This window comes from Hippocampus comes, unplaced genomic scaffold (genome assembly GCF_001891065.2).
Source record: "Hippocampus comes isolate QL1 unplaced genomic scaffold, H_comes_QL1_v1.1 scaffold212, whole genome shotgun sequence".
Taxonomy (NCBI): Eukaryota; Metazoa; Chordata; class Actinopteri; order Syngnathiformes; family Syngnathidae; genus Hippocampus; species Hippocampus comes.
The window spans coordinates 406366-427618 of NW_017806011.1; the positions used below are offsets into that span (position 1 = coordinate 406366).

Consider the following 21253-nt stretch of genomic DNA (forward strand, 5'->3'; position numbering starts at 1 on the left):
CTACCAGTGGAGCTGCACAAATCAGTTCCGGCTATTTATAACATCTTGACATTGAGAATGTGGGTTGATCCAGTCACTCAGGATAGGGCCCAAGAGGTGATTGTCAGTGACAAACTGATGAAACAGAGCAGCACTTTTGAGAACACACTCCTCTTCTACGACACACTGCTTATGTGTAAATATGGTAATTGTACTCTGTGCAGGGCGGCCCGGTGGTCGACTGGTTAGCGCATCGGGGTCACAATGCAGAGGTGCAGGGTTCAATACCGGCCGGCTCTGGCCTTCCTGTGTGGAGTTTGCATGTTCTCTCCGTGCCTATGTAGGTTTTCTCCAGGTACTCCGGATTCCTCCCACATTCCAAAAATATGCGTGGCAGGCTAATTGAACACTCAAAATTGTCTCGAGGTGTGAGTGTGAACGCGGATGGTTGTTTGTCTATGTGTGCCCTGCGGTTGTCTGACAACCCCGGCCTACTGCCCCAAGACAGCTGGGATAGGCTCCAGCACGCCCTGCGAACCTTGTGAGGATCAGCGGATCAGAAAATGGATGGCTGGGCGGATGTACTCTGTGCAGTGCTGTGATACATGTCGAGTTCTTGCAAAATAAGGTATGAGCACACAATATATTCGTTAATGACGTTTCTCACCATAATTGCTCACTGCTGTCACGTCTCCAGTTGGTCCAGAATGCTGCTGCTCGCCCCTTGACTGGCAGATCACTCCAACTCTGTCATCCCTTCACGGCCGTCCCGATACATTTTTGAGTTCTTTTTAAGATCCTGTGATTTGTTTTCAAATCTTTAAATGGCCTCGCTCCAGCTTACCTCCCTGAGGTCCTGCGCCCCTACGCCTGCCTCATGTCTGTGGATCAGACACTATTAGAGGTACTGAGAACCAAGCGGAGGCACAGAGGGGATCGGACCTTTTCCGTTGCTGGTGCCTTTCTTTGGAATGACGTCCCGCTACAGGTTCGGCAACCCCCCTCCTGCCAGTCTTTAAAACTCGCCTTCAAACTAATTTTTATTCTTTGGCTTTTGACTCAGAATTTTTAGTTTATTCATTTATTGTTTGTTGTTGTGTGAATTATTTTTGTTCCATGTACTGTACAGCACTTTGTATGCAGCGGTGGTTGTTTTAAAGTGCTCTATAAATACCGTTGAGTTGAGTCAAACCTTTTTTTTTAAGTTACACAAACATTTTTCGTGTAATAGCAAGCTTTTTTTACTGATTATCTGTGTGCATTTCCACACTCCTGTCAGTCCAGTGGCACCCACACAACTTAAAAAATACCGTAGTAACGTGTGCAGACATGATACAGTAGGTTGTCGGTACGATATATTTTTTACCTGTGGTTATCTGACTACGCATTTGGCTCATCATCCCATTTTGTTCGTAGTTAGTACCTTTAATTTGATGATATTTAGGGAGTCATAATCCCTCATGTCTTCACGGTCATAAAAGATGCCCTGCTGAATTAAGAAAACAAATAAATAAAACTAAAGCCAAATACAACTATCCATCCAATTCAGTTAAACACAGACGCAGTGCTACAAAAGATTCTTAATCAATACATTGATGAATTATATTTTGCTGTAGATCAGGCTAAATCAACTAAATGGGCTAATGTTTTTTTTCATAGTTTCATTTTTAAAAACAGAGATGGACTTATTTCTTCTCAGAGTAGCTGGAAAAAATGGTTGAGATTCAAGATTTTTGCATGCTGCTCTTTGAAAGTATTGCAGACACTGTTTTTGGGCTGTCGTATTAAAAAAAAAGTACAACCATGCCATTGTTTTTAAATTTGATTTTTATTGTCTCGGTTTTGTCTTGCTCTCTGCTTGTTCATCTTGGTTTTGTCTTGGACTCGGTGTGCTCGGGTCTTGGACATGTCTTGGTCTTTGATGGTGTGAGAGAAGCATAACACTAATCTCCGGGTAGAGTTCTTTAAAATGTGTTATGTTTAGAATCGGGGCGGCCCGGTGGTCGACTGGCTAGCATGTCCGTCTCACAGTGCAGAGGTGCAGGGCTCAATTCCGGCTCTGGCCTTCCTGTATGGAGTTTGCATGTTCTCCCCGTGCCTGCGTGGGTTTTCTCCGGGTACTCCGGTTTCCTCCCACATTCCAAAAACATGCGTGGCAGGTTAATGGTACACTTTTTGTACCATTTGCCCCGAGGTGTGAGGGTGAGTGCGAATGTTTGTTCGTCTCTGTGTGCCTTGTGATTGGCTGCCAACCAGTTTCGGGTGCCCCCCGCCTACTGGCCGAAGTTGCTCTAGCATGCCCGCGACCCTCATGAGAAGTGGATTCGAAAATGGTTGGAAGGATGGATGGATGGATGGATGGATGGATGGATGGATGGATGGATGGATGGATGGATGGATGGATGGATAGATGTTTAGCATATAGCTCCAAGTGACTTTTTTATAGGTCTTGGGCTTTTAACATCCACTTCCAACTTTTCTTGATGAAACGTAAAACCGGGACCGCTTTGTTAAAACTTTCTTGGCGGGGGCTCAACTAAGCCAATTTTTAAAAACCGTACAATAACAACCCCTGTTGCAGAGGACAGAGATGTAGTTTGAGGCTGGTCTGTCTGCCTGTACTGCAGCCCTTTTTGTTCTTCTTGCCTCATACTGCTGAGCATTTGTCCCTTCGAACTTGGAGAGGCCTTTCTGCAGTCTATCGCCAGGTTAACCGTTCGAGGGCTGCTGCTTCATTGGTCTGGCCGATGTTCAAGGCATTTAAGTCCCTCTTACACATGTCTTTGAAACGAAGCTGTGGTATGTCTCCTTGGACGTTTTCCCCGCACAAATTCTCCAGTTCCAGACCTCCATGACCTGCGGTAAATATTTCACAATTATTTCTATTCCCAAGGCCCTCATCAAATGATCTTAGGCTTGTGGCCTTGACCTCTTTGGTAATGAAGGCAATGGAGAGGATTGTCAAAAACTCCATCACCCAGTCTGTTGAGCCCTTGATGGATACTCTGCAGTTCACCTACAAGACCACCAGGGGAGGAGACGATGCAAAGATATTCAAGTTGGAGACTAATCCAAACATCAAGAGACCCACGAGACCCCCACCAGATTCCTGTTTTTGGACTTGTCTTCTGCATTTAACACCATGCAGCCACACATCCTTGCGGCGAGTTATTAACTTGCTTCAATCTCGATCACCAGCTCATCATGTGGATTACTAACTTTTAAACCAACAAGTGACAGAGGGTGCTTGTTAATGGCTCCTTTTCCTACATTCTCCACGGTCTCCCCACAGAGATGGTTGTTATCGCCTCTGCTTAATATTATTTCCATTGATGAGTGCAGGTCCAAATTGCCATCTGACAAAATTTACTGACGTCACAGCACTGTGTTCACTGCGCCCTGCCCCGAATCTACACCATTGCTCTGTTCTGCGGGGGTTTCATCACCTGGTGTGAGGGTGCTTCTCTCTAGCTGAACTCAACCAAGACCAAAGAGCTGATTGTTACATTTTCCAACTAGCAGAGACAACTGCCAGTGGCAATCACGACCACCATCCCGGGTAAGCCTGTGGAGGAGTGCAGATACGTAGGCACACTATTTGACGGCCTCTTGAAGTTTTCCTTTAACACTTTTCACCTTTTTCCACAAAGCAGTCTGGCTCTTGAACAATAAGCCCTTCTTGTCCCAACTGCATCTTAAGATTCACATGCACGGCACCTGCCCGTCATCATCAGTCCGTTATTTTTTCAAGCCAAACCAATTTGCAATCGTCAGTCGGTCCGTCATTCATGTCATTTTAACTGTACTTCGGTCATTGTTTGTGTCAGTAAATTTCAATGGTCCGTCAGTCCGTCGATCATCAGTCTGTCAGTCTAACCCCCACCCCCCCACAAAAAATAATACATCATAGTCTAACAGAGTGGTTCTTAAGGTACCGAATCCAACCAGTTCATATGCACATTCACCGAACCCTTCATTAGTGAAAAATAAAAATATGATTCAAGAAGTGTTCCTTCAGTTGGGAGTTGCTCAACTTGGCATGACAAATCATGCAGATAGGACACTGACTCCCATCACTTTCCATGATGCATGTGAATCCATGTTGTAAATATTCATCAGACCAAATTTTTTTTTTTTTTTTATTCTAAAAATAATTCTAAAATTATTTTTAGAATCCAAAATTCTAAAAAAAAAAAAAAATCACCCGATGTACTATCACGACAGTCACTCATTGACGACTGAGCGAACTAAATTTACCGCAGCACTGATTGGACAAGCGATGTAATGTGATCATCTGCCGTGGGCGTGTCATAACTAATTGACATGTTGAGCCAGGTGTTTTCACCTCCAAGGCAAAGGCTGCGTCGAACCCCTGAGACCGATCCACTAAACTCGTGGGGTTCAATTGAACCCAGGTTGAGAACCACTTGTTTAGCATATGAAAAATCCATTGTGATGAAAATGGTAAATGGAGTGCACTATCTATCAGTGCATCTACATTGTACAGTGCCTACACAAAGAGCTATACACACACACACACACACACACACACACACACACTCACATACATTTCACATCCACTTATTTTCCAATCTATTAAACTGATAAGTACAGGGGGAGCACGCTGGTGGCTGCCTGCCACTGTTTTAGCTCCTAAACGGGCAAAACGTTTACTTTAAAATGTAACTTAACCAGAATCCCATGCCACATTGTAGGCAATGGTAACATTCAAAACAAGTAGCTCACGCTCCTACTCCTGTCTGTAAATTGTCAGAGCCGTCTTCTTCTTCTTGTTGCTTCATTGGTAGATAACAGCTCTTTGGTGCATACCACCACAGAATGTACAAGAAGCACAAAGCATTTCCAAATATAGTCAATGGAAGCAACCCTGCTTGTATTCAGGTCCGCAAACAAACACACGAGACAGACGGGGCATGTTTCTGTCAGTCGTCAAAAAATGTGCACCCATCAGTCACGGACTGAGCGGTCCGCTGGGACTCGGGTAAAATACAATACAATCCAAGTAGTGTACTCCTACCTCTGTAAATGCCTGTCATTGTCTTCTCCTTCGTCTTTGTCTTCTTCTTCTTCTAGTTTCATTAGCAGATTACAGCTCTTTGGTGTACTGCCACCTACTGTACAGGAAGCACACAGCATTTCCATATATCATCAGTGCAAATGGGTTGCTTGTATTCAGCCCTGCAAATAAACACACGAGACAGTCATGAATATAAATAATTTCACCAGGACTTAACAGAAAATCACACCCATAAAGGTTGATCTGCAAATAAATATACAGACACAAAATCTCAAATAATAACTACAGTGATCCCGTTCGTTTATCGTGGCTTCAGTGCATCGCGGATTTTTTCAAACATATAAAAAAACATATATATATATATATACATGGAGTACAGTACTTTATACGTTGCTCTATGTGACTCGCTGTTGTTTTGCAGCTTCTCGCGGACCGTTTGCGGACTTTTTGCGGACTTAAAAAAAAAAATTATGGTTTTGCTGTATATGTTAAGTAGTCGCTACTTCGCGGATTTTCGTTTATCGCGGGTGGTTTTGGTCCCCATTAACCGCGATAAACGAGGGATTACTGTATACATACCGGTACATAAAATCTCAAATAAAGATTGGAGTTTTGTGTTGTCCGAACAAAGTGAAGTCACATCATATGGTTCCTGCTTCTTAGCCAATCACAGCGAGTCATCACGGTCCCCCGCAGAGATCCGATTGAAATTACTGTATTGAAAAAAAAACGAGCATTCACTCTGACACTTGCTCAGCATCTGTGTTCAGACCGAATGTGTTTGTCCATCAGGGTGACTTCACACTATAGGTAAGATCGGGCCAAAAAATCCAGCCTACCCGACCCGGCCCGCGGGTATTAAATCCCGACCCGGCCCGAGCCCGATAATTAACTTGATTTGCAGGCCCGAGCCCGAAGCAAACCCAAAATTTCATATTTTATTTGTGAGGACTCAGGAGGAGGGGTGATTTATGATAACAAATTAAAGCCTGTCTTTTGTAACGAAATCTAAGCTAAACAAGACTGTATAAACATTTACATCTTTTATATTTCTGTACGCGGGAACATATAGCGCGCATGAGAATCAGACCAGGAAGTGAAGGGAGGATATGACTTGTACATAAAGAAGGATAGTCGCGAACTGCGTATGCCGCTCGTCCCGACTTGAAAAACCAAAAATTGTCATTGTGACTCAGGCGATATTCAGGTACAGAGTAATTGGTAACTATTTTACCTTAAAACATGTTGTGGGTTGTATTCGGACAGATGGTTGATTATTTGAATATTTGTAGAGTAAGAGATCGATTATTTGAATATTTGTAGAGTAAGAGATCGTCCTCTGACAGGGGGAAAGTTCACACATCGCCAGTCAATCTCGTGACTCACCGTAGTTGTGTTGCCTGCTAAATGTTATCTTGGCTCACAGTTAAACAATTCAGTCCACGCACAAGATACTACAACTTTCTTGCTCCCAATTGTCCAAGCCTCCTGTTCCTTTTTTGTCTCTGTCTGGGCGGTACAGAAAGCTGGTTGTGTGGTATACCTCTCGTCCTAAAGACTGCAATGATATTGTTGTCCCACATTGTTTTGATTACATTGTTTTTGTGCATGTGTTTTTTAAAATTTTATAAGTTTATGTATATCATCGACAGTGGGGGGCATCAAATAAAATCTGGCCTAGGGCACCACATTTGCTTGGGCCGGCCCTGGCTCACAGGCCTCGTTCATGTTCTTTTTTATTTGGGGGGTGGGGGGGGGGCGTTCCTCAGCACCTGATTCTTAATGCCTTTTCATGCCATCCATCCATCCATCAATCAATCCATTATCTGAACCACTTTATCCTACGAGGGTAGCGGATGTGCCGGCGCCTCACCCAGCTGTCTTCGGGCTGTAGGTGGGAGACACCCTGAACTGGTTGCCAGCCAATCACAGGGCACTGTTCATGCCATGGTGTTAATATTTCTGTGAATGTCATTCCAAAATATATCACTCCATATATGTATTGGCCTTAAAATATTCCTACAGAAACTGATATCAAGGAGGAGGCAGGTCCGAGAGTTACTTCGCACAAGCACCCCGGTAAACAGCGTTGTGACGTCACTTCACCGTGAGAGGAGACAGCAAGGCGAATGAAAACTGATTGATGTTTTTAATTTACTTGGGCAGTTTATTGTATGAACAATAGCACAAACGTAACATTTGTGCGCATGCTGCTTAAAAAAGACGTTGTGGTTCTCTCAGACCATGTGGTACCCTACGCAGTGATGTGCCTGTCAGGAGCGGCGGCCCTTTTACGAGGTCTGTCTTCACATGGACTCAATAACTGTACAATGTGATGTCTGAGTGAAAGCGTGTGCATTTGTGAGAGCAAGAAAGGCAGGCAGGCAGGCAGTATCATCTTCGGTGCGGAGGTGGGGGGCGGGGGGGGGCGTTTGGTCCTTGTGAATGAGAGGCTAGCATGACGTCAGCAAACCAATGTCAACAATGCAGCCCTTGGAAGAGAAAAGGCGTTACATCCTAACACGAACAGAACGCCGTCCACGACGCGCCGATTGATGCTTTTACCCCATAAAAATAGCGATTTTTGTTATTCGAGGACAAGTGTGGATTAACCATCATGCAGACGTACTTTTATTTCTGAGAACCAACCGTGGGCGAGCAGCAAAAGGGTGAGTTTGTTGCTACGTTACATTCACAATGCGCGAGCACTACGTGTTGTTAGCGTAAAAAAAAAAAAAAAAAGAAAAAGAAAAGAAAAGCGGCGTGCTGGAGCAGCGAATTGACGTCTGTTTGCTTGCTTCCTTAACTTGTTTTTGTCGAAGCAATCCTCTCGTCGGTTAAACCACAGCGTTGTTGTTCCTTGTGCGGCTTGTGTGTTTTTGCCACTGTTGGGTTGTGGTTAGCAGGGATGCTGATATTACAGCGGCATGAGGTGTTTTTAATCAAAACTGGTTCCCGTGAGCCTCCGTGCTAGCAACCCAGGAGCTCCAAATGGCGTTTGCTTCGTTCCTTTTGTTTGTATTCTCTGCCAGAGAGTGGAATAAGTCTTGGCTGAACATAAAGCGGAAGGTTGTAGTTCCACGGTACCTTATGTCAGACTGCGACTGACCCTGTTTGTGGCATGGTCGACCACACGCGCCCGGGAATTTCACAAGGAAGTTAGCGAGTTGAGTCCATGTTAATATTGCGTCGAAAAAACGAAGTGGGAAATATGTTGTGCGGGTGGCGGGTTCTGCTTCTCGTGCCGCTTTACCTGCTGTCATTGTGGGGCAGAAAGGCGCTGGCAAGGGACAAAGGAGCTCAGCAAAGGCTCTCCCCCCGCCCCTCTTCTCATCTTACTCCCGCCCTCCGTTGCGGAGCACTCGGTTCATTCAACGGCCAACGCGGAAAAGCGTAAGAATGCGAGAATTGATTATTCTTAAGAGTTTCTCCGCTCACTTTCTACATACTTTACATAGTACAGAATTACAACGACTCCGCGTTGGCAACGTGAGAAATTTTATCCTCAAGCAAACTGAATGATTGAGATCAAAGACTGTTTTGGTTCAACTCAAACTAAGTTGAAATTTGAAATTACGAGGATGCACTTTCATTGTTTTATACATATATCGAGCACTGTGTTTGTTTACCCATGAACCGATCTACGTGCCCAACATAACAGCCGTTTCCATCACAGTGCTTGCAGCACTTTGTTGTGTAGAGGGGGCTTCTCTTGCTCAGTCAGCCCCCGCTTGTTCTTAACACACGCTTCAATTGAATGGATTAGATGCGAGGTGACTGAAGCCATCAAATATTTACTACAGTTCTTGCTGCAGACGTTGTGTGCGAACGCCACTGAAAGATTCCTCAAGCTTCTTTGCGCTAAATGAGGCTGCTATGCTGCGTGTGTGTGTGTGTGTGTGTGTGCATCTATCTATATATCTATCTATCTATCTACTGTATAATGTGGGTGTGCGTGCACGTGTGTATTACGGGTTTGATTTGTTTATCAGTTTTTTGCTCATGGTTTTTGGTGCGATATACATTGACTATTCAAAATTTCAGTTATGTATCCAAAATACATGTTCACAGCATGATGATTACTTATTAATTCACCATTATTGTTATTGTATTACAAAGTGTTATTTAAATTATTCTTTTGTTTTTCTGTCCATGCCAGCGGCATATAGTGGTTGGCAAAACAAATGCTCTTCAATTATATGGCAAAAAGTAAAACAGAATAAAGCATGGTCCCCTGCAAATACTGTATATCAGCTTTGTATGCAGCTGTACAAGCCCAGACCTAAGTACTAAGTACAATGCAAATGTGACCCACTTTCTGTCACGTCAATGATCGGCAAGCTATTATCTTGTCACAAAAGCAACCGCCCTTCACCTACCATGATACAACACACAGTAGCAGCCTATCTCAGCGACATTGGCGGTGGCAATGTATGTTTAAAGGCAATGCATGTGCATTGGAATTGAGTCATAACTTGCAAATTTTTCAGCCGATTTTCATAATTCTTACTTTTTTTGTCATTGCCAAAGCTTCAACACCCAACATGCATTATTGCTATTTTTGTTTACGAGGCACCCACAAACATGGAATGTGGCAAAAAGTTGCCCTTACTCGCTTCAACATAGCTGTAGGCATAGGCATGTCATATCTATCTATTGTTCATATGACGGTAAATCCTCTCGGTTCCCAAACTGTATTGCATAGCGCAAGTCATTGAATTATTTAAGTCATAAGGAATGTTAATCCTTGTCATATATAGTATCTGTATGTGTTTCATGTTCACATTTGTTTGATTTTATGTTGTCCTGTTTTGTATCCGGGAACACTCTATATCAGGGGTATCAAACTCATTTCACATTGTGGGCCACATACGGCCGGACCATTAAAATTATACCATACTCGGCTATAAATAACCAAAATAATGTCTTTCCTTTGTTTTGGTCTAAAGAAGCACAAGAACATTAGGAAAATTGTGAAATTTAATGAACGTTTCTTTTGCAAAACATTTCATGAAGCACCTTAGATGTCCTTAGACAAATGTGCAATGTACTTTTATCATTCACATATATGCATTGCAACTGATTCCACTGATTGTACAAAGGCACAAAACTGTAACAAGTAATTGGTATTGAAAAATATAGTAATGCACTTTAACATTAAACGAGATTTATGAAGAAAGGAATTTTTAAACCATTTACACATGTGCATATAAAATCAAAATTTAATCCCTGCCTGCACCTTACAAACTAAGGAGAGAGCTATTAAATGTGTAAAGAATAAAATATTCATATGTCCTTGATAGCGTCTGCTGTGTTGGGTCTGTCTCAGTGACAGACTGAGACTGCTGTTGTCTTCTTCTCTGATCCAAACAATGTTGTCGTCTACTCTGATCAAAACAGTGCATCCCCTAGCGGATACTCCACGAATTGTACCTTATTAAAAATATTCATTCCACCTCTTTTATGCATTTTTTTCACCTTTAAATGATCCTGCGGGCCTGATCAAACCTCCTTGGGGGCCGGTTCCGGCCCGCGGGCCGTATGTTCGGCACCCTGTTCTAAATTGTCTTTCCATGTGATTGTGAATGCAAATGGTTGTTCTTCTATGTGTGCCCTGCGATTACTGGCAACCGGTTCAGGGTGTGCCCCGCCTACTGCCCGGTGACAGCTGGGATTGGCTCCAGCATGCCCCGAGACCCTTGTGAGTATAAGGTGGATAAGAAAATGGATGGATGGATGTTTTGTAACCGTGACTTTAGGTTATGTGTAAAACTCTACATGATTTGCAATGCTCACCACAGCATTGCTTGGAAAGGTTCATGTCTTTATTGATGAACAGATTAATTCAATGACTGCATTTAATTAAAATATGTACAAACATTGAACGAAACGGTGGTATGAGATGGTTTACATCTCTTGAACAATGTTATGCGATAATTATTTGTCTAATAATTGATGACATCATTATCTGTCGACAACAATATAATTGTTAGGACACATAAAAGGAAAAAGAGTCGGCAAAAATCGGCCAGTTTGCTGTTGATTTTTGCCATTGTCGTCAGGGCAATAATCATCTGATTTAATCAGCAGGCCGATTCATCATTTTGGCCTTTGTAGAAAGTTGTGAAATATGTTACTACCAGTATCAGAGTTGGACCAGTTACAACTACCGGTCGTAACATATTTTATGGCATACGGGAACACGATCTGTGATTTGTTATTTTGTTAGATCCACTCAACGTGATGTCACACTGAACATGGTATGTATGGGAACACTTTAAAAATTACATGTATTAATTATTATTATTATTATTATTATATGTTCCTTTATTTTTTTAGCACACCCCATGAATAAACCATCATATTTATCTCGGGAAATTGTCCAAGTTCCAGCAGGACACGTAACCCAACATTTTCACGGGTCCATTACCCTCTTTTCCCTGTCATTAATCACACACCGACATGTGAACCACTTCTCGAAACAGGCGGTCATCATTGAGGTCATTTCCCCTAAAAAAAAAAAAAAAATCATGCTTAAAAAATTCAGTCGTGGATTAGCGATGGCATGGTTTTTGAAATCGTTTAACCCAGCGGTCCCCAACCTTTTTTGCCTCACGGACCGGTTTAATGTCAGACAATATTTTCAGGGACCGGCCTTTAAATTCAACAAAATAATATGATATGACCTGCATGAAAACTGTGGTATTTTCTAAACACAATAATAAACACGAATCATGACATAAGGAACGTCCTATCTGGCCGCAACACCCTCTGGTCGCTATGTTAACGTTTCAATGTGCCTTCAAAATAAGATACACCACAAACATAAAGTGCATGAAAAATACGACTTACCATCACCGCATATTATGCAGAGTGGGCTTGGTGCATGGGAATCTTACATTGAGATAAATCTGTATTTTTATGTCGGAAATCCTAATACTGTTTATGAAATGTAATCTTCTTTTTCTTGAAAGTCGTTGGCTCCTCTTCTGTCTCCTGGCTGGGCCTTTTTCCCTTCCCAAAGAAACTTTGCAAAGACGTTTGTTTTTTACTCATTTTGCTAGCTCCTCGGTTTCATTTTAGCAGTAACCTATCATGTGACATACTGTAGGATGTCACAGAGAATCCAGTAATTTTTTGAAAATAAAATATCTTTCAGATTCTGAAATAAAACATCTTTGAGATTCCGAAATGAATGAAACTGAAGTAATGTAAGTTATTTATTCTTTCTGTGCGGCCCAGTACCAAATGACCCGCAGACCAATCAGGGGTTGTTTAAACTGTTGTGGGCTGATGGGTCACATCATATGAAGATTCAAAGAAAGGGAGCCCTGTGTTCCTCACAGTCACACTCTCAGTTTAGAGTTAATACGATACAAAGCACCTTGCGCAGTCGTGCTAACGCGAGCCAAGTTGCATTCGATGGAGCTAAGTCATTGGTGCTTGTTTTGTCCTATTTCATTGCTTGTTGATGCACTGTTGGTTGTGTTACGCCTGCCAGGAACTGAAAGAGATTGGTCAAAGGTACCAGATACCTTTTTAAAGTGCCTTTGATTCCTCACACAACTGGAATTTTGTGGTAATGTAACTTGACTTGATTGATTTGTTCCCCCCACCACCCCCATCACCCCAGTAACTTGGGACTTGCATGAAACTTGAAGGCACAACTTGAGATTTGCTTGTGACTTATACTGTAAACCGATATGTGATTTACTCCAAATTCTGGCGGGTACATAGGTTTATTATACCTTTGATACCACTGATCGTCCTTGCAGTGAACAAAATTGGTTTTGCTGTTTTATTTTTTGCGGATCCAATCAATAACATCATTGAATGATCAGCAAATAATGATATTACAACCGATCGCTGATTTTGCGCAAAAAGCAAAATATCTGCATATCTGATCCAGCTGATCAGATCTGTGTAAAGTGTACTTTTAACCTTACTATACAAGACATAATTGATTGTCCCAAGAGTCAAAGCGCATCGAACTGACCTGAAAACCGTGAACACAGAACAGAGGTACGAAACGAACTGTGGATTTAGTAAAAAAAAAAAAAAAACCCAACGACAATAATAATAATAATAACAGGGCGGTCTGGTGCCCAGTGGTTCACGCGTTGACCTCACTGTGCAGAGGTGCAGGGTTTGATTCCGGCTCTGGCCTCCCTGTGTGGAGTTTGCATGTTCCACCTGTGCCTGTGTGACTGTTCTCCAGGTACTCTGGTTTCCTCCCACATTCCAAAAACATGCATGGCAGGTTAATGGAACGCTCCACATTGTCCCTAGGTGTGAGCGTGGATGGTTGTTCATCTCTGTGTGCCCTGCGATTGGCTGGCAACCGGTTCAGGGTGTCCCCCGCCTACAGCCCGATGACAGCTTGGATAGGCTCCAGCACCCCCCGCGACCCTTGTAACGATAAAGTGGATCAGAAAATGGAGAGATAATAACAGTAATAATAGAGTTAAAATGTATTTGTTTCAAATAAATCTCATAAGTGCGACAGGGAGTTTATAAAAAAACAGTCTAACACTCAAAAACAGAGTTTACACAGGGAGTTAAAAAATAAGCTTACCCCCCCCCTCCCCCAAAACGAAAGCTACCAAGCATTTTTCAAAAGAACAAATTGTAACTCCTTTTTGAAGGTTACCAAACTTTGAGTGAGGAGCCCTCAGGGACTCAGGGAGTGCATTCCAGAGTCGCGATGAGTAGAAGGCCATGTCTCCCATGGTGGTGAGCTGATTTCTGGGCTGGAAGAGGGAGTGGGCGTCGGAGAAGCTGCCACAGGCTTCTTCTTGAGGTGCGTGGGCTGAGCAGGTTGCTGAGGTTTAAGGGTGCATTTCCATGGAGACACTGGTGGAGAAGGCAGAGTTTGTAGTGGATTCGGAAGTAGATTGCTAGCCAATGGAGGGTCTGGGGCATCGGTGTGATTTGGTTGAATTCATGACTCCTGGTCTGGATCCTGGCAGCACTGTTTTGTATGTGCTGGATTTTTAGCAAGAAGAAGCGAGTTGCAATCGTTCAGTGAACCCGTTCCACTCCTACTTGACACGCTTCCAAGTTTCGGCACAATTTTAACCGTTAAGTCACAATTAGAAAGTTGCCAAAAATGAAATGTGTCTAGTTTGTATTTTGGGGAATGCACAACCAGTTGATTCTAATCAAAATAATTAACTTGGAATAACTTATGACCCCATGAAAACCGTGACTTTGGTGTTTTACTGCATAGGACATCACTGTTACGTCAGTGTTCCCTCTAAGCTGTGCGCATTAGCAGTTGTGAGTGTATACTTAGTTTTTCTAGTTCAGTTTTAAGGATACATCGAAAAACATATAATCACCCATACTAGTGACGTGACGCGACGCAGCTGGCCACACGCTGACTGCTCTATTCAGGAAGTCCAAACATGGGTGTAGTTGACAAGCCCCTTAAATGAGAGTGAAAGAAGTGGTGAAAGAATTTGACTCAAAATAACATTCAGAGTTGCATTTTGAAAATGAAATCATTTAGTTCATTTAATTCATTTACTCAGTCTAATAAAGGGAAAATATCGAAAATGTTTTTATATATTAAGGAGGGTTTTAACAAGTCCTGAGTAATTCCTCAGTTCACAAACATGCTTGAGGTTTTTTTTTTTTGCCTCAAATGCCTGCTTATCATGTACAAAGTAGGTGGTTTACCATCCACAAACCTCTTTCGAATTTCCAAAAATTGGGCGGACAATCACCTAGCAACTGTTGTGTTTGGGGCAGGATTATGATGTAGCTGTGACGAAAACTTTTCTCAGTTGACAATCGGTTCGATTCAAAAATAACGTTGTTATTCACGACACTCTTTATCCCCATATTTACATTGCAAAAACGACAACCATCACTCAATACCAGGATGCTATCTCTGCCAATCATCGAGATCACTACTCAGCTCGTAAAATCAATGCGCATGCCGGTGCCGACCTATTCATCCGTTGTTGTGAATGGTCAAATCAAGTTTGGTCGTCGTGCACAAGTTGCCACATTGCCCGATCTGCGCGATGTATTGTATTAAATGCCTCCCCTTTACTGAGCAGATCTCGTTGGAGCAGTCCCGGTTTGTTACTGTGGAGAACGAGTTTGAGTAATTATCAATCTGGCTCTTTTCCGATTAATGAAAAGAGGTTTTGCAAAGACACAATGACAGGGCTGGATGCCACGTAGCACGTTTGTTTTGACTGCACACTACATCTTACGCCCCCCCCCCCCAAAAAAAAAAACAAAATAGTGACGGACGATCGTGTAAGGCACAAGTGCCAAAGTCAAGGCCCGGGGTCCAGATCTGGCCTGCCACATCATTTTATGTGGCCTGCGAAAGCAAATCAAGCATGTCAAGTTTCATGATGCTTACTAAAGTCTGAAACAAAATTTCAAATTGCCATATGTAATCCACATTACAGCTCGTTATTCTTGATATCTGTTTTTAAAACTAGTTATTCATCGATTTGTTGTGCGCTGTGTATGCAATATGTGGAGGTGGTTAAGCATTTATATGGTTTCCCAAAATTTGTAACGGCCCTCCAAGGCCCAAACCGTAACTACAATGTGGCCTGTGACAAAAATGAATGTGACACCCCTTGTGTAAGGTATGTTTAGGGGGAGGGGACAAAGAAATATTTCCGGTATTAATAAAAGAAGCAAACATTAATGCAGAAGGCCCGTGCGTTCCCATACAGACTGAGTACGATTGAGTGGTCTCCTTGTCTCCTAAAGTATTGTCAACGTAACAATTTTTTGCCCTCTCCTTTTCATGACGGATCGGTATGGGCTATGTGGTGATCGGTACACAATAGTGACCACAGTTCTGTCAAACCACGAAAGCTCGATCAACAATCTGTCGGTGATCACATTTGTTGAGTCAGCAGAGTGTCTTACGGCAGTGAGACGCTAACATACGACGTCATCTCATGGTGCCGTCTCCTCTCCTCTCGAGATTCACAAAAGTATGAACAAATGGAAACGGGCATAAATCAAATGTTCAATACATGCACATTTTCATTCAGTTCGATTATAAATGTCAAAACATTTGGATTGAACCCCATTACTGTCGGGAAGAAGAAGACATGCCAAACAAATCAACAATCAAGCTATGCATGATGATAGCACGCCGCCAATGCGGTGAGACAGCCGACTTCAAAATAAACATTAGCTCACCAAATAATATGTGGACATCAATATCATGGTACCCTTTTATGTTGAAGTTGTTCCCGGCACAATGTCGAGGCGTAACGGCTGTTTTGACAAGTGATGGTGAGATGAAGCTCCTTGAAGCAACGAGGCTTTCCATGCAATTGGTTTGACTCATGGGGTTTAACCCCCTCTGGCGCCACCAATTGGACATTAAGTGTATTGGCATGCAAAGAATAGGTTTTCTTGTGCAGTTTTGATTAGGAATACACTTATTATAACCTGAAAATTACATAGAATGGGTGGAGGAAAATGTAGTAATTGAAACTCTACTGTCATGGATAAAAATGTACTCACACCAAAAGTTTTATCTTATTCATTTCTATTAAAAAATAAAGCGTTTTTAACTCTTTTTGGGGTCAGTCTGTTTATTTTTTTTGAGAGAGAGAGAGAGAGAGAGAGAGAGAGAGAGAGAGAGAGAGAGAGAAAATCTCCCCGGCCTTTGAAAAAACCCTTTCACATGGAAAAGATGAAGTGGGGATGCACAAGTACCTTAGTGCAAGTCCAAACGCATTTGGCTAAAGGTTTAATTTCTCGCCCCAGTATCGCAGGGGGGTCATCATCCTGGTAACTAGTGGGTTCTCCCAGGTAGTTTTTCACTTCAATCACAGAGTCACCTGTGCAACCGGTGTGCGTCTGCTGTGTACTGATATCTAAATGATGCCACAGTTTTCTAACCAGAGAGATAAACAAGCATGATAACTGACAAAATCAGGCTCACTAAGTAAGCGCAATCATAAAATTCGACCGTGCACGTTTATTTGTACAGTGAGGAGCATCTGTTGTGGCTGGGGGAGAGGGGGGGGGGGGGGGGGGGGGGGGGGGGGGGGGGGTGGAGCAGGAGGCAGCGGGAGCAGAGGAGGATGGCATCGTGGCCCCTTATAATGGCAGCACACTCTTCTCTGCCTCCTCTTCTCTGTTGGGCCAGTGGAAACCGTTTTTTTTTTTTTTTTTTTTTTTTTAACTGGGCGGGTCTACTAGCGTTGGTAATGACAGTCAACTCATTGTTTGCATTGTGTTTAATTTCTCCCTTATTTGTCGTCTCAAATTCTTCACCATTTCTCTTGACTCGGGCCATTTATAGGAAGCCAATCTCCTGCTTGTCCAGTGAGCGACACAACATGGAAAATAGAGGAATCACCTTAGAGCCCGACACCCTCTTCTCTTCTGTTAGCTCAACTGTCGCATCATTGAAGGATGCCAGTACTTTTAGTGGTTCCCCTACGGTGTTGCGCCGCTCCAAAGTGAGTGGGGCTAAGTTCGTCCACAAGCCAGCTAACACTGCTTCAACGGGCTCCTCCATGTCATGGAGCCACCAGAGCATAAGAAAAGTGCTGGTCCACCTGACGTTAACCAGAAGCTTCACGGGTGTGCGGCCCATTTGGAACTGCACCTGGGTTGGCCGCTCCTATAAGATGTGCTCATAATAGTGATTACCATGTGTCACCAGAGCAAAGAAAAATTATGATCAGAAACATTGTGCTGAAAAGAAGTCTCTCACCTTTGCAGTTGTGCTGCTCTTAAAGTATCCCACTCATTTCCGTGCATTCGTGCACATGTCTGACAGTAAAGGGTTTTGGTCGACAGCCTTTTTAATTATCAGATTCAATGAATTCGCTACACTAATTGTGTTGAGCAAATGAAGCTGTCGGCTGCATGCACCCATGTTTGCTGCCCCGTCAGTCACCAGACCGGTGAGTGATGCCCCACTCCAACATGAGCCTGAACTTGGCATGAGCCAGATTTTCAGCTGTGTGGAAAATGAACCACACCCAGAACAACTGTTGTTCAAGTTGTGCTGGTGTCAATAAAATGCCCCGTCACCGCAAAGTATGCATCCTTGTTAATGGATGTCCACATGTCGGACGTGAGGCTAACTGCTGACACGGTTGACACCAGCTCTTCCGTCCTCTCCATGGACCCCGCATACCGCTTATCGACCATGGCTTTCCAAGCCTAAACATATAAGCGAACATATTTTAAAACTCGACTTATGCCTTTTTTTTTTGTCAGAACCATCCATACATACCTGTCTGGTAGGGAGAACATAATTAGGGTTGAAAGTAGCAATGAGCTTCTTGAACCCCTTGTCCTTCACAATATAGAAGGGCTCGGAATCCTGGATGACCATGTAAACCAAAGCATCATCCACACCACTCCTGTTTCCTGACAATACGATCATGCAATAATAAAAAAATGAATTATTGAATCAAAATTGTGTGCTCTGTGGTTTTAGACTTACAGGAATACTCTATGCACGAACAAAATACGCATGATAATACATAGTCACTCGGTGATTACTCTGTGATTGGTGGCCGTTTTACGTAATAACCGTATGTAACTAACTCTGTTGAGGCAAGCATCACTTTAACTAATTCTACGAATGGTTATATTTGCACGCAGTTTATCCTTGAAGCATTATTACCCGTACCGGTGCTAGGTTTTTCACAGCCGGTCTCCATCTTCTCTTGCGGTGCTCGGTAATGCCTCAGCATTTTTTAAGTGTTGTTGTTGTTGTTTTCCAGCTCTTTGGAACACAACAGGCACTTGACCTTACAATCAAAAGAGAGGTTAAAGCAGGGGTGCCCAACCATTTTTGACCAAAGATCCACTTTTTGATCAACCAACCTCCTGCGATCAACTCATTACCGCACACGTGAGCATACGCACGCGCTTAGACACAAATGCTATGATGAGCAACAGCCATAACAGCCTAAAATGAAGTAGATACAAAAGTTTCTGAAAAGCAAATCACCGCCTACCTTTGTGGAGACCCGACGCAGAGGCATGGGATGCACTTTTGCAGCGTGTTAGCGATCGTAGCTCACGTGTACTGTTTTAAAATGCTTCTCCCGGCCCTCTAGCTTCTCATTCTTTGCCTGTGCCCTCGGTGAATGGTCCATGAAACAAACTCTGAATGAGAATAATAATAACAATGAAATATATAGTGTAACAGCTCTGATCACAAGCTGCAATTGCAGACTGCTGACCGTGAATAACTTCCGGTGATGCAGGTCATGCACCACCGTAGGTTAAAGGTGACCTTTTTTAGTTAAAAATAAATAAATAAATAAATACTTTTTGAAAGTGAGACTGATAGGATGCTAAGGGTGCAGCGTGCACAAACACAAAAAATATATTAATAACACTCACACAGACACACAATTTTTTTTTTTTTTCCCATTTCCCCCCTCGCTCGCGATCGACTTGGGGGCCGCGAGCTACCGCTCGATCGCGATCGACACATTGGGCACCCCTGGGTTAGAGAGTAACAATTCATCCTATCAAAATACACTATCAATTCCAACTGTAATTTTTTTTTTTTCTTTTCTTATCCGGAGTATTAAGATCAAAGTGTTGCCAAACATGGGAAAAATGTATCTCCCGCAGTGGCTCCATAAGAGTGATAACAGTAATCGACAAGCAAATTATAAACTGCTCACAAAACCTACCCAAACACGCAGAACACAAAACATGGCAAAATGGGAGAGCTCCATCGCAGTGCCACTTAAACCGGAACTGAACTTCTCGATCCGCTTCCTGAAACGGTCACATCGTAGAGCAGGTTTTGAGGCTTCAACTCTCATCACTTAGGTCATTGGAGCATTTTCTTTGTGCGCCCTTCACATATGCGCTCCCCACATCACTAGTTTTGACTCGTCTTCCAGACTGTTTTTGGGCCATTTATATTGCGATCAAAAACTGTTGCTGCCGATGTCAACAACACAACATTGTACTGAAATAACGTTCATTCACCGATCAAGGGAATTAAAAAGACAACTTAATTAGGTGACACTGTATTGTACATTGTCTGTTGCCAGCGTTGAATGGTATCTCCAGCATTAGCGGCTAGCAGACCTTAAGTGCTGGCAAGAGCCGTCGGATTACTTTTCAAAGATAGTTTTTAAAACACATAAATGACTGTACACTTTGATGCCAATGGCCTGACACAGTTGGCATTCCTACTGATCACTTTTTAACAAACCAGGCTTACTCATAAGTGTTGTTTTTAGGGCCGAAACAGAGTACAGAGTAATTCAACTACCTTGGTTAAAAAAAAAGGCTTTCTGTGTACACCTTGAGGAAGAAGTCAAGCTAAGCAAAGCAACAAGTGTACACGCTATACATGACAGTAACACACGCGCACACACACACACACACTGTATTTTCCACACTGTAAGGCGCTTCGGATTTTAAGGTGCACCTTCAATGAATGGCCTATTTTAAATCTGTTTTCATATATAGGGCGCACCACATTATAAAGCTCATAGAATAGAAGCTACAATTGTGGCTGTGGTTGCATTATGCATCCACTTGAAGGAGCTGCGCTAACGTGAATACAATGCAATACAATACAGCTGTATTTATATAGCTTCTAGAGCTTTCACAACCGCTGCAGCTGTAACTGTCACGATGCGAGGTGGTGGTGGACCCAAAAAGCAGGCAAGAGGGAGGAGCAGGGTGTATTTGAAGAAGTGTATTGAAACTCAGAGAAAACGAAATCCAAAACAAACAAAGTCCAAAGTATCAAACAAAACACATGACTGAAGATAAAACATAACACTGACCAAAACATGACTGAAACAAACATGACAGCAAACAAACATGACAGTAGCACAAAGAAACAATGACCCGACACCGAGTGTTCGGGCTGGGAGTCTTTTTAAAACACTAATTACATAATGACCAACAGGTGTGCAGCTGCAGGGAGAGCCCTACAGTGCCACCTGTTGGTCCCAAACCAAATCATGACAGTAACAAACCGCTTCACAGACTACACTCTGAACTGGTTGCCAGTCAGTTGCAGGGCACATATAGAGACAAAGAACCATTCACACCCACATCCGCACCGACACCGAGTGTGGACCGATCCCACATTTTTCGCACACAAGTCAGGCGAGTGTACCAGTACACCATCAGTGACTACACACACACACACACACACACACACACACACACACACACACACACACACACACACACACACCCACACACACCCACACTCACGCGCGCGGCGCT

General features: G+C 43.0%; 1 long non-coding RNA gene across 1 annotated transcript in view; it reads left to right on the forward strand.

The window, feature by feature from the left end:
• Positions 1-7183: 7183 nt before the first annotated feature.
• The window catches only part of LOC109529259 (uncharacterized), a 44145-nt gene continuing 30075 nt past the window's right edge, over positions 7184-21253 (forward strand). Inside the window, exon 1 of the long non-coding RNA XR_002170807.1 lies at positions 7184-7686. This is a non-coding gene — a long non-coding RNA (uncharacterized LOC109529259). The remainder of the gene's footprint in view (positions 7687-21253) is intronic.